Source organism: Chrysochloris asiatica, unplaced genomic scaffold, assembly GCF_000296735.1.
Source record: "Chrysochloris asiatica unplaced genomic scaffold, ChrAsi1.0 scaffold00499, whole genome shotgun sequence".
NCBI classification, from domain to species: domain Eukaryota; kingdom Metazoa; phylum Chordata; class Mammalia; order Afrosoricida; family Chrysochloridae; genus Chrysochloris; species Chrysochloris asiatica.
Genome location: NW_006409017.1, coordinates 413,625 through 427,970, shown reverse-complemented (window position 1 = coordinate 427,970; position 14,346 = coordinate 413,625). Strand labels below are relative to the sequence as shown.

The following is a 14,346-nucleotide window of genomic DNA, read 5'->3' as shown; positions in this document are numbered from 1 at the left end:
TACAACGTTATTGAAGTATATCACAACTTAAGTGGTCTTCAGTCATTAGTGTTCAATATGCCAAATCTATTCATGAGATAGTCTTTCAATCCAGGTGGGATATATTCAAGGTAGAGTCATGGTGTGGCACTGTAAGATAAACACAGGACAGCTAACAGCAAGATGAGTGATTTGAACCCTCATACTGCTCCTCAGAAATGCTATACAGGGTAGCTATAAGTTTATCTGAGTCTATGGTACTTAAGGACAACAACATACTCAAGGTAGTATTTTGGCTTTTCTTGGAAACCCTTTACAGGTTTGTTATGAATTGGAACCAACTCAACTGCAATTGACAATATCAGCATACTTGTTTGAAGTGTCTTCCCTTTCAACTTGAAGTTGGATATGAGCAATCAATCATGTACTGATGATTATGATGACTGATGATATTGAGCTTCTCTGTTGTTTCTTTCCACAACTGTAATTTATTTGATTTCTGTGTGTTATGTCCAGTTATAATCACATGCATAATCACTGTTCATCGTGTTGAAAAAAAACATATTTCCAGCAAATAAGTTGCTGTTTTGTCCAATTCTGCCCTGCAACTTGCTGAATTTTCTACAACTAAGGCCTTATTTTCCAACTGCTGATCTTTTTTATTTTATTTGCATTTGTGTCCAGGTGTCACATTTCAATTATTAATAAATCTTGATTTCATGTTTTATCAATATTGATTACAGAAGTTGAGAGAAATTTTAAGTTACCTCATCTTTGACAATATTAGCTTTTGGAAAATTTGAATAATATTCCTATTAACTGCTCTTTCTTTTAGGCATAAGGATGCTTATTATTGAAACCATTGTACCTCATAATAGGTCTTAAAATATCCTTTTTAATGCTTACTATGACTCCATGCCTCTTGAATTTATAGTAGACCATAGGATTAATTGATATTAAATGACCTGTACCAGTCCATTTCACCTGAATAATACCTGGGATAATGATCATTATGTCCTCCTTTTTATTTTTGATGACTTCCAATATTTCTAGACTCATAGTTCTTGCATTCTACATTTCAATTATTGATGGATGCTTAGCGCTGTTTCTTCTCATTTTGAATTGTTCCATTTCAGAAAATGAAGGTCATGAAAGCTTTGGTCCATCTACATCATTATGGTCTACTCTACTTCCGGAGGCAGAGATGGCTTTGATCCATTCATATTTTCAGTGCCTTCCATTCCTAGAGTCTCATATTCCAGTAGTATACCAGATAATGTTCTACTGTTGTTCATAAATTTTTTGGCATGCAATTTTCTAGAAGCTTGTCACTTCTTTCTTCTTCTTAGTGTATTTTAGTTTGGAAGCACCTCTGAAATCTGTCCACTAAGAGCATCACTGCTGGTATTTGAAATAATGATGTCATAATTTCCAGTATCACAATAACATACAACTCACCACAATATGACAATAAAAGGAGTAGTGGATAGGGAAGTATAATTCTAAGTAAATACAAGAAAATTAAAGTAAATGTGTGAAGCAACAGAGGACCTTACACAGACTAATCAATGTATTTACTGGGAAGTGGAATCATATAAACATTTCTGCTTCTGAAATTCCACATCCAGCATCAGCTATTCTCCACTACCTGCATGGAGAGACTAAACTCGAGTAGGGGTGACAGGGTATTAGAAAGAAAAGGAAGTCACAAGACACAAATGAATTAAGTAAAGTTTGGACCAGGTGGGACTCAGCACTCTGATGGAGATACTGCAACCCAGACCAAGTGCAGCCAGTTTATTTTATACACATAACAAAATAAAATGCTTGGGAAGGGAAAAGAGTGAAAGGACATCTGGTATTGTGTTTACATGCAGTAAGTGGAATTTTATCAGAAGAAAATAACTGTGGTAGCTAAGGAAACAGATTAGAGCAGCTAGACGTTTGTGCAGACTGAGCTGAAGATCATAGTTGTGTACAAGGAAAGACTTTGCAAGTTCCTTGGTCCCTGAGGCAGGCTTTGCAAGTTCCTCAGGGGGCATCCTGACCTGGAAACAGCCGGAATTTCTGGGCCACAACTGTTCAGTTGCAATACTTCGGTTAAACTGCCGCCAGATCAGAGACCTTCAGATAAGTCACTCCCAACACTGAAATATAATCATGTCATGCAGTGTTAAAAATGTGTTCCAGGTTGAACAAACCTTAGTGTATCAGACCTGTAAATGACATATTGCGTAATCTTAATGATTCCAATAAAAGTGACTCTTCTGCATAATTAAAATTTTTAAAATAGATTTAACTCTGTCAAATCTGCTTATGACTTTTTAAAATAAAAATAAACTATTGCAGTAAAAAAACAAAAACAAAAAAACTTCAAGTTAAAATAATAGTTTTAAAAGGTGAGAAGTTCATATTTGAATAATTATTTTGAGAACATAAATTTACACATATACAAAACCTAAAGATTCTGTTTTCCTACTAAAGCACTGGACTACAAAGTTGTTTGAACTACAAGGTCACCAGCCCCTCTTCAGAAACCCTATACAGCATCACTATGGCTCAGAACTGACTTGATGGCACTTAACAACAACAACAACCTTGAATATTTAATTAGAAGGTTTTAGAGTATCTCATAGTCACATGATCAATTGTCTTTCTTCACAATAGTTTTATTTCATCTGCAACTGTTCACTGTTTCTATTACTGTGTCTTCAATTACACATTGTTATAAAAGTGCCATTAGTCAGTTCTGACTCATCATAACGCTATATAGAGTTTCCAAGGAGTGGCTGGTGAGTTTGAACCACCAACTGGAGTTCACACTGGCCTTTTGGTCCAGTGCTTATGCTACAGTGCTACACCAAGACTCCCATAATTATCCATTTGTTATTGTCATTAAGTTCTGTCGAATACTTCCAACTCATAGTGACCTTGCTTAGGGTTTTTGATGAGCAGATGGTGAGCTTGAACCACCGACCTTGCAATACAAATCAACCATGCAGTCTAGTGCATCTACCCCCAGTGCCACACCAGGATGACTAATTATCCATTGTGGTTGTTGTTAAGTGCCATGGAGTCAGTTCTGACCCATAGCGAACCTGTACAGGGTTTCCGAGGCTGTAAATCTTTATGGTAGCAGAAAGCCTCATCTTTCTCCTGTGGAGCAGCTGGTAGTTTCGAATGGTTGAACTTAAGGTTCACAGCCTGATTCGTAACCACTACACATTCATTCTAATTGTTAAGGAACAAAACAAGCTAATTTTTAATAATGTGTATTTTAATATCTTGAATATTTACTACTTCCTACTTTATCCCATACTGAATTTGAATTACATGAGAATTCCAAGACGGGAGTGACATTGTCAGAATATAAAATGTATTCAAAGATGTTTTTATTACCTAAGAGTTCTGGTTGATATGGCATTAAACAGTAAGTGGCCTTATGTTATCTTTTGAAAAAACAAGGTTTAAACATCAAATATTAATGTTCCTATTTCTCTGGGACACCATTATGTCCCTAAATAGGTTTATAAGGAATTAAAATTTGCATATGAACTAAGGAATAGAGTCAAATTAATTTCATTATGGCTGCATATTTAATTGTTGTTGTGTGCCATTGCTTCGGTTTTGACTTATAGAGATCCTGTACAGAATTTCTGAGGAGTACCTGGTGGGTTTGAACTGCTGACCTGTGGTTCACAGTCTAGTGCTTATCCTACAGTGCACACCAGGAGTCCAGCTTAATTAATGAATTCAAATGCTGATTGAAATTACTTTAATGTCAATTACCTCCACTGACATAAGAAATAAAGAAAGAAATCTCTGGAAGATATGAGTTACTGTTCTTAAAAACTTCAAAGAAATATATCTTGGTAAACTTTGATTTTTATATTTTAAATACAATCATCTCAGAACCTATTTGAAGAGCTACATAATTTAATCCTATTTATTGTCATGAGTTTCAATGAAATTAATATTAAAAAGGAATTGTCTGATAATCTGGAGTCCTGGTGTGGTGCTTCGGGTTAATGTGCTAGACTGCAGTCAGTTTGAATCTCTGGGTTGGCAGTTCAAACTCAACAACCAGTTCTTGGAATCCCTATACAAGGTTGCTATGAATTGGAACCAACTCAACGGCATTTAACACACACACAAACACACACAAACACACACACACCGATCTGATAAGTTAAAGATACCATTGCCCAAAAGTTCTTCACTAATTACTGATCAAAAGTTGAGATTGACTAGCGTATTTTGCCATCTTTGATTTTCATGTAATTTCATCTTTTAGATATCAGTGTAATCTGGACAAGTGATAGTAGATAAAGGTTAGGAGATTAGGAAAATTTTTTTAAACAATGCCAATTAAAAGTTTTCTATGGTTTAATTTTCTATGCTTAGTCAGATTGCCAACAATTAACATGTAAATTCATTTCCAAAAGTGTCTTAGTAAGTTTGTACATTTTTAAAATTTAAAAAATTTTTAGACTGCCATCCATCGAGTGCTGTCAAGTCGATTCTGATCCTTAGTGACCCTGTGTAGGGCTTCTGAGGAGCAGCTGGTGAGCTCGAACCACTGACCTTGCAGTTCAAATGGCTTAGAAGAGCATTCAGAAACACATTTTCTAAGGATCTGGCTAAAAAATAAGCTCTGGATCATTAACTGCAATACGAGTAGTTCAAACCCATCAGCCACTCTTTAGAAACCCTAAACAGGGTTGTTATGAGTTGAAACAGATTCAAAGACACTTAACAATAATAACAACAACAACTAATGTGGAAGGAAGAATGAAAACAAAATAGAAAACATTTCTTATATACACAATGATTTGAATAAAGGATCAAAATGTTACTTAAATACATTTCGGTTATTGAGGGGTGAAAATGGTACAAATCAGCATTTATTCATGAACAAGTGTCCTGATAAATGTTTGCTATATGAAATTTTTGCATTTACTGAAGATCTCTTCTACCCATAGAAGATAATATTTAGATAAATAATCAAGTGAATGTACTAATTCTTACCATTTGAATGTTCTTTCAAAAAGATTTACCTTGTTGAAGTTAGTTGTTGAGAATATATGCAAGCAAAGCAAATTAGGCATAAGATAATATTTTACATTTCACAGAGAAAGAATACTTCATTTATAGAGTATTGACTTGAAATCATTTTTAAAACCCCATTTTGCACTTACATGATTTTGCCATTGGGAAGATATAGCACAAAATGTGGCTTCTGAGAAAAATGACAACAATATTAATAATGTTGTTTTAAGCAGATGTTGTTGCAGATGCATAGAAAGATTTAAGATATCCTTAGCCCAAGCAGCTCAGTAATTACTCTTCCACAGATGACTAAGAACTCACAACAAAACACTGTGACAGAAGAATAAGATTCTTTGGTGAGTTTAAAATCTAATCAATTAACACCATTATTTAATACTTGAAAAAAACTTGGGGAAGTAGTAGTTATGTCACCAGACTTGTATTTCTGAGTAACTGGTAATGAGAAAACATCTGTCCATTGCAGTAATTTGTCAAGCTGGCAACCTAGGATATATTTTGATTTCACTATATTTAAAAACAAAATCACAATCTGTATTTCATAATAGAATACATTATTTGTTGTTCTTTAACTACAATATTTGAAATAAAGGATTTCTGAATATCTTGACACTCATGGGAATAGTAACTATTCTAGTCTATGATGAAAAAGAGAAATGTTTGTTTACTATCCAAATGAAAATGAGACATATTTTGGTTAAACTCTTTTACTTCTGATATTAATTTATTTTATCTATTTTAATATGATGTAGTTGTATTACATACATTTGTATACAGGAGCATATATATAGACTGTTGTTAAATACATTTGAGTCAATTCCAACCCAAGCTAAGCTTGATATATATATATATATATAGTTGTTGTTGTTAAGTGTTGTCTAGTCGATTCTGGCCTACAGCCACCCTGTACAGGTTATCCAAGGTGAGAGCTAGTGAGCTTGAACCACCGACCTTGCAGTTCAAATGACTTGGTAGTCTATCTAATGCCTTAGCCACAGCACCACGCCAGAACTATATGTTGTTGTTGTTAGGTGCCATCGAGTCGGTATCAACCCATAACGATCTTATGCACAGCTGAACGAAACACTGGCAATCCTAGGCCAATCTCACTACTGTTGCCATGCTTGAGTCCATAGATGTTGCTACTTGGCCAATCCATCTCATTGGGGGTCTTCCTCTTTTTCTCTGGCCCTCCAACTTACCAACATGATATCCTTCTCCAGTGACTAGTCCCTCCTGAAAATTATGTCCAAAATATGAGAGACGAAGTTTGGCCATCTTGGCCTCCAAGAAGCACTCTGGCTGCACTTATTCTAAAACAGATCTATTGGTTATTTTGGCAGCCCATGGCACTTTTAGAATTCTCCTCCAACACCACAATTCAAAGGCATCGATTCTTCTACGGTCTTCCTTATTCACTGTCCAGATTTCGCATGTATATGAGGTTATTGAAAATACCATGGCTTGGGTCAGGCACACCTTAGTCCTCAAGCTGACATCTTTGCTCTTCAACATTTTAAATAGGTCTTGTGCAGCAGATTTGCCTAATGGAACACCAGGCCAAACAGGCTCAGGGGGTGGTGCTAGAACTCTGAACCACATATAAAGGAATATTTAGAAGACTGGAAGGCTTATAGCTAGGGGGATTTGTAGCAGCATCAAGAAATCCATTGTTTCTAATTCAAGACCCTCAGCTATTTCTGGAGCTGCCATCTTGGGAAAGACCAAGATGGGAAAGGATCAGAACAGCCACAAACGCCTCACAGACTCACCGAGATATATGTGTGGACATTCTTTTTTTTTTTTTTTTGGTATCTGTTCAGTGGTCTCTTGCTGTCTGCACACCTCCATTATGGTGACTAGAGCGGATGCCTGAGTGAATGGACACCCCACCCGACCCCTGGAGGGTTCTACTACGCATGCACACAGAATTCCTTGAAATTAAAGTGACAGTTTCCACTTAAAACCAAATGGCCGCCATTCATCTGTCAGTTTTTCGTACTATGGTGGCTTGTGAGTTGTTATGATTCTGAAAGCTATGCCTTCAGTATTTTAAATAACAGCAGGGTCACCCATGGTGGACAGGTTTCAGATGAGCTTCCAGACAAAGACAGACTAGAAAGAAAGAGTGACAAACTACTTCCAAATATTTAGTCACTGAAAATATTCCTGACAGTGTTTCTCTGTTATTCATAAAGTTTATGAATATATATATATACTCCTCAGGAACCGTATATATGGTCCCTATAGTTTAGAACCAACAAAGTTAAAAGAGTTTTATCAAAACATGTCTCGTTTTCATTTGAATAGGAATCAAATATTTCTCTTTTCATCATAAACCAGAATAGTTACTATTCCCATGAGTGTGCGTGTGTATACATAGATAGATAGATAGATAGATAGAGAGAGAGAGAGAGAGAGCTCTGGAGCATAGTGGTTACAGAATTGGGCTGTGAACCTTAAGGTCAGCGGTTAGAAACTACCAGCTGTTGTTGCACGGAGAAAGCTGAGGCTTTCTGCTCTGGTAAAAATTTACAGCCTCGTAAACCCTGTACAGGGTCATGAGTCAGAACCGACTCCACAGCACATATTCACCACTATTTATATACACACACACACATATATAATATGGTAGTGGTGGTGGTTGTGTGGGTCAGGTTCACAGTGACACTGCATAGGGTTTCTGATGCAGTAATTCTTTAAGGCAGCAGAAAACCTCATCTTTCTCCTTCAGAACAGCTGGTCATTTTCAGTTACTGACTTTGGGATTAGTAGCCCAACTAGTAAACACTATTATGGTGCTGTGGGTTAATGTGCTAGACTGCAAAGTCATTTGAACTGTAATGTCAGCGGTTCAAGTTCACCAGCTGTTCCTGGAAACCCTATACAGTGTTGTTATGAGTCGGAACCAAGAAGACGGTACTTAACAGAAACAACATACACATTTGTTGTCGTTAACTGTTTTTGAGTTGGTGCAATTCACAATGATCCTGTATATATAGGGTTTCCCAAAAATGACTGGTGGGTTTGTGGTTTGTTGACCACCGACCTTGTGATTTGCCATCCTGTGCTTATCCTACAGTTCCATACCCGGACTGTGGTATGGAGATAATGAGCTTTAAATGCTGGCATTGACGTCCAAACTGATTTTACTGTCCACAGCATCACACCAGGACTCCGTATATATATATATATCTTTTTTGTTTTGTTTTGTTTTTAAGGTACTTAACAAAATTATGGGAGTGTGTTGCTCTAAACAATAAACACTGGATTGCGAACCACAAGGTCTGCTGTTAGGGTCAGTCAGCAGCTCTGCAGTGGAAAGATGAGCCCTTTCTACACCTGCAATGATTTAAAGCCTTGGAAATCTTACACAGGTAGCTATGAGTTGGAACCGACTCCGTGGAACTTAACAACAACAAGAAGCCACTATAAATACACATATATACATAGATAGAGAACAAAATATTATGTGTTTTATTATAATTGGGCAATAAACAACATATTGCAAACCATTTGTGCATAATGAAATATATGTATATATATGCTAGTATATTAAACAGATTCCTATAAGTTTGAGAAAATTCGGATGTGACATTCTATTTAAGTATTTTTTCATATTGAATGATATTTGTAACAATGGTGATATTGATATGCACCCTATAGCATACATAGAAAATATAGTATCAAAATGAGTACTAGGTAGTACTAGGTAGTAGAACACCTGTGATCTATTTAGTAAATCATAATTTAGCAACAATTCAACTAGAACATAGTACACTATGTATAATAATATTAGTAATACATACAGTTAGAAAATTGGTGGAAAATAATTTGTGCCAAACTGTGAATGACAAGAAACAATATTAAAAGAATGAGATTCTTTGATAAGTTTAAAATTTAATTAATTGAAACCATTATTTAATACTTGAAAAAACATTGTGGATGTAGTAATGATTTGAAATAATATTCTTAACAAGGAAAGCACAGATTGACATACTTTTTTGATTACTTACAATTAGAATTATAGCAAGTTATAATAAAGGAGCTCTGGTAGCATAGTGGTTACGAATCGGGCTGTGAATCTCAAGGTCAGCAGTTAGAATTTACCAGCTGTTATGCTCGAGAAAGATGAGGCTTTCTGCTCCTGTAAAGATTTATAGCCTCAGAAACCCTGTACAGGGTCGCTATGAGTCGGTTCTGACTCCATGGCACATAACCACCACCACCACCATAATAAAGGTGTGGTTCTGTGAATGCACCAGACTGTAAAGCCGTTTGAATTGCAAGTTTGGCAGTTCAAGCTCACCAGTCACTCCTCAGAAACCCTATACAGGGTCACTATGGGTTGGAACCGACTCGAGGACACGTAACAACACAACAGCCACATAGCTAGCAGATTAATTATCATAAGATTCCTCATTTAGAATAAACTTGTTTATAATTTTAAAAAATTCTAATGATTTTCCATCATTGCACAAAATATTAAATTTGTGTTTTAAATCAACAGTACTTGAAATGTGGTTATTGTTTTTAAGTGCTGGTCTAACTCATAGCGACCCTGTATACGGTTTCCAAGGAGCAACTAATGAGGTTTGAACCACTGACATTGCACTTCAAACTGACCTTGCATCCAGATTGTTAGCTCACAGTGCCACACCAGGACTCCATACTTGGAATGTTGTTGTTGTTGTTGTTAAGTGCCTTCGAGTCGGTTCCGACCCATAGCGACCCTGTACAGGGTTTCCGAGGGTGTAAATCTTTACGGGAGTAGAAAGCCTCATCTTTCTCCCGCGGAGCGGCTGGTAGTTTCGAACCCCTGCTCTTAAGGTTCGCAGCCCGATTCGTAACCACTACTTGGAATAGGAATTAAATATTCTAATTATTGAAGAGTGAACAGCAAGCTTTACTGAGGAGCATGAGTGATGGAGCCTAGTCACCTGCCCCACATCCACTAATGCCCTGATGGCTCCCTTCAGTAAACAGGAGCTCCTCTCTTGTCATCAGGGCCCTGAAAGCCAGAAAGAAGAAGGGAGAGTAAGGGCCTGACAGAGCAAGTTACAGTGCATGTGACTAGAGGGGAAGCCACTTGCATGTCCCCTTTGCTTTCCCTTTTCTCCCCCTCCTCACTCACACTACAGAGCAGCACTTGTTGGTACTTGAGGCCAAAATCAGTAAAAAGGAGCTCATCTCACACCAGTATGTGGTCAAGGAGACCTCAGAAAAAGAACAGGCAGGAAGCAATTGAAGATACTGATGAAATACAAAATGAAATAGACACTTAATGAACAAGCCATTGAGATTTTTTAAAAAGTAAAACAGAAGTATAACAAACTCTGACAACCATTCTTTTAGAAGAGATCAAAAATGGATTGCCAGAATACCAGACTTTTGGGTAACAACATTTGCTCACCATCCTCAGGTGTCTATTTTGCTTTGGGAAGAGGATGAAGAGGCACTGCAGTATTTGACCAGATTTGTAAGTGATAGAATTTGAAGATATTAAATCAGGTTACCACATAGATTTTTATTTTGATGAAATTCCTTACTGTGAAAATAAATTTCTCTCCAGAGTATTTCATCTGAGTGACAGTGGTGATCCATCCTCAAAATTAACTGAAATCAAATGGAAAACTAGAAAGGACTTGACAAAACATTCAAGTCTAACATAGAATAAAGCCAGCAGGAAGAGGCAGCATGATGAACCAGAGAACTTTTTTACCTGTTTTACTGATCATTCTAATGCAGGTGCAGATGAGTTATGAAAGGTCATCAAAGATGATCTTTGGCCAAATCTGTTACCGTACTATTTGTTTCCTGATGTGGATGACGAAGAAGGGGAAAAAGACAAAGTTGATGATGTTGGTGATGAAGAAGAAGGTTTGGAATATATTGACAAAGAAGGAGATGAAGGGGAAGAAGATGAAGATAATGATGAGGGAGAGGAGGATTCAGGAGAAGATGACTATAAAGAGCACTGATGGATTCCAACCTTTAAAATTTTTTCTCCAGTCACTGGGAGCAAGTTTCAAACTTTTTTCTTTTTTTTTCCCTTCTCTTTTCTTTTTCCCCTGGTGTGCTCAGTCACCCTGTTATTGATATCTCTTTTCTTTCATCTACACCATGGTTCTCAACTTATTTTGGGTAGCAATATATTGAGCATATACACCGGGAAAAGAATCTGTACTCCTTTCTGTTCCCAACTTCTTTTTTGTCCCTTCCTGTCTCAACAATATACCACCATGGTCTGTGGGAAGAAAGAAAACCTCCTCTTCACATTATTCTACTAAAAGCCAGAGAATTCTAGGTCCCTGTGTAGTAGTGCACAGAATTCTAGCTAGTTTCTACCTTTCTCTGTTGTTCAGCTCATTTTTTGCACTGTATTTTTATATAAACTTGGACAGTTAACATTTACCAATATGTATCTGTCTACTTTCTCTTGTTTAAAAAAAAAAAAGAAAAAAAAATTGAGGTTATAGAGGTTCAGAAAAAGGTAGAATTGAGGTGTTTGGATGGGTTAAGTGGACATTTAACAACATGGATTCTCTTTTGGCATGTTTAATTATAACCTTTAACGGATATCCTTGCAGTTTAACAAGACACTTTAAAATAAAATTTTCTCCTAATGATGACTCGTAGCTTGCCACTCAATGGAAGAATCAACAGAACCTGTAGTATCTTATTTAGAATTGACATTCTCTACTCTGGTAGCATAGTGGTTAAGAGTTGGGTGGCTCTTCTCAAGGTCAGTGATTTGAAACACCAGCCATTACATGGGAAAAAGGGGAGGCTTTGTGTTTGTGTAAGTATTTACAGACTTGGAAATCTTATACAGGGTAGCTATGAGTCAGGACTGACTCCCTGGGGCACCACCACCACTATTGTAATTGCATTCCTGTTTATATTTTTTAAATTCTTTTTGTTTCACTGGAAAGGAAAGATGATGCTCAGTTTTGAGTGTTAAAAGTAAACAAGCTGATTTGTTACTATAAAACTAAATGCGCACACACACAAAATCTAACTATTTTAAACCATTATTGTTGTTGTGTTAAGTTCCATCCAATTACTTCTGACTCATAGAGAACCAGTAATAGGGTTTCTGAGAAACAACTGATGTGGTTTGTGGTTCAAACTGTTCTTTTGATCCCTTTCTTATCCTACAGCATCACTCCAGTACTCTGCTTTCTTACCAACTCTTGCATTCCAATTGCAAGAAATTATCCATTCATCTTGATCCAATGTTTAATAAATCTAGACTGAAGAAGTTAACGTTTGTTGTTGTTAAGTGCTTTCATGTCAGTTCCAACTCATAGCAATCCTGTATAACATTTCTGATGAGTGACGATGACTGAATCACAGACTTTGTGGTTCAGACCATTCTTATGGTCAAGTGCTTATCTTACAGCACCATACCATTTCTTCATCATTAACTTTAGTGGTTTGTTGAGTAAATTTGAACAAGAGCTATACTAACTGATGTTACATATAGATATATAGTTAACATCCTACCACAAATATTATTTCACAATAGATCTTGAAATATTCATTTGGACAATGAATTCAAAAACATTCCTCTTTAATTTATCATCTTTGGCGTAATGAACTATATGATTATCTGATTCAAAATGGCCATTAAATGTCCATTTTGCCTCATTATTTCATGAGATAATTTAGAAATAACTACTTCACTATATTTACAGGAAACTGTCAGAAATCCAAACCAGATTCTGAAAAGGTTGTAGAATGAGAGATATCATAGTGACATCAGATAGATTATGGCTGAAAGCATAGAATATCAGAAAGGTGTTTGTTTGTGCTATATTGACCATGCAAAAATATTCAATTGTGTGAATCTAACAAACCATGGAAAATATTGCAAAGAATGAGAATAACCACAACACCTAGTGGTTTGCATGAGAAACCTTCTCAGAAACCAGAGGCAGTTATTAAAACAGAACAAGGAGATATTGAAGGGCTTAATTTTTTTTAATGTTGTGTTTCAGGGTTGTATCCTTTCATCATACTTATTCAATCTGTAAACTGGATTATATGAAGGATTAGAGATAGATGCATTGACAACTTTCAATATGCATATGATGCAATGTTGTTTGCTGAAAGTAAAGAGGAAGGAAATAATTATAAATGAAGATAAAAAAAACTATAGCTTTTAGTATGGATGACACCTTAATGCAAGCAAAAGAAGAATCCTCACAATTCAATTAATAAATAACAGCATGATAAACTGAGAAAAGATTAAAGTTGTTAATGATTCCATTTTGCTTAGATACATGATCAGCTTGTATGGAAGCAGCAGTCAGGGAATCAAACAATGTATGGTATTGGGCAAATCTTTCACATTTTAAAGTGTTCAAGAACAAGAATACCAATTTCAGGACTAAAGTGTGAGTAACCCAAGCCATGGCATTTTCAAATGCCTCAAAAGCATGTGAAAGCTGGGCAATTAATAAAGAAGACTGTAGAAAAAAAATGATTAATATGAGATATGGTGTTGGCAATGAACATCGAAAGCAACATAGATTGTCAGAAGAAGTACAGTTGGAATTCTCCTTAAAAGTGAGGATGGGTCTCAGGGGAGGGATAAGTGGAAGAACTCAGCAAAATCTCTTCAGTGGAGGTGCAGAAAAAACAGTCAAAATGTTTGCTGGGACAATCCAGGACTTTTGAATTTAAAATAAAATAAGGGAAAATAGTTCCAGGGGTCTACTAGTGGAGAAATCTGAAAGGGCAATAAGAAAAAACAATTTCTGAATTAATGGGGACACTGCCCTCAGGCACACAATATTAGCAGAGGGCAGAGGGCAGGGCCACAGCCACCTGCTACAGTATGAAAATCACCCATTAACTTATGGAAAAAGAGTTTTTTTGTTTGTTTGTTTGTGTGTTTTTTTAGCATGGGTGTCTTCACAAGGCGGGAGTAAGTACATGCCCAAAAGCGTCCTGCATTACTGCCCACAGGTGCAACAATTGGCACTGTCACCCTTAACTGCCTAGAGGAAGGATTTTCTCTCAGCACAAAAAGGAACTAGCTGAAAGTCCCAATCAGTTTCAGAGGCTAATTCTCCTGTGGGTTCTTATGACATCTGACTTTTTGATTTAGCCCTGAATTTGGCTCTTCTATTGGGGTGGGAATTTTTATCCCTGCCTTACCTAGCCAGGAACAGCAGCTTTGACCATATAGCTAAGCTGTATTTGCACCCTGTAAAATCCCAATATAAAAAGTAAGAGCCAACACCAGCTACTCTGTACAACAGAAGTGTGTAAAGCCACGACCTGTTAAAA

At 36.5% G+C, this 14,346-nt stretch overlaps 1 pseudogene; it reads left to right on the top strand.

The window, feature by feature from the left end:
• Positions 1–3,396: 3,396 nt before the first annotated feature.
• Positions 3,397–11,027, top strand: LOC102821798 (annotated as a pseudogene).
• Positions 11,028–14,346: the final 3,319 nt, after the last annotated feature.